The following is a 739-nucleotide window of genomic DNA, read 5'->3' on the forward strand; positions in this document are numbered from 1 at the left end:
GGCCGCGGGGCGCGCCTCAAATTAAATCTTCGCAGCGCCTGACCTTGTTTTTTCCGCGGGCTGGATAACGGCGGCAGCTGTTTTTTCCAGAATTCCCGCTGCTGGGGGAGGGGCGTTATTATTATTATTTTTGGTTGTCACAGCCTCCTGGAAAAATTCCCCGGCCTCGGAAAGTGAAACAATAGGCCGGCGGGTTTCTGGAGGAAGCGCCCCCTCCCCTCCTTTCTCCAGGGACGCCTCCGCCCTCAGGCTGCGGCGGGACCTCCCCGGCTCAGGCCCCAGCCACCTCCTCGGCCTTCGGAACCCCACGTCAGGCTCCCAAATCTGCCCCCGCCTTGGGGTCCTGCGAGCCACTTCTGCCTGGCCCCCCTCAGCCCCTGACTCCTGGTCACCCCTGGGACAGGTTGCAGCTCTCTGAACTGGGGAGAAGTTACTGGCTTGCAGCATCGGTGGGGCCTGGAGGGACAAGGTGGAGGCCTGGGGCACCCCACCCTTCCCAGGGCTCAGTCCAGTGACCCCTCACCAGGGCCCTTCTTCAAGATCCCACTTCCCAAACCCGTCCCAAGGAGCTGCTGTAGTACTGGGAAGCCGTGTCCCCTCCTCCAGAATACTACCCTTGTTCACTTTTGGGGACAGTGCTGGCCCAGAGGCAGTTAAAGATGAACAGGCCTGGGGCCCTGGGGGAGGGGGAGTACGGGGACGACAGGGCCCGGGGAGGGACTCTGGCACAAGCGGTGTC

This window comes from Galeopterus variegatus, unplaced genomic scaffold, assembly GCF_000696425.1.
Source record: "Galeopterus variegatus unplaced genomic scaffold, G_variegatus-3.0.2 Scaffold446, whole genome shotgun sequence".
Classification (NCBI taxonomy): domain Eukaryota; kingdom Metazoa; phylum Chordata; class Mammalia; order Dermoptera; family Cynocephalidae; genus Galeopterus; species Galeopterus variegatus.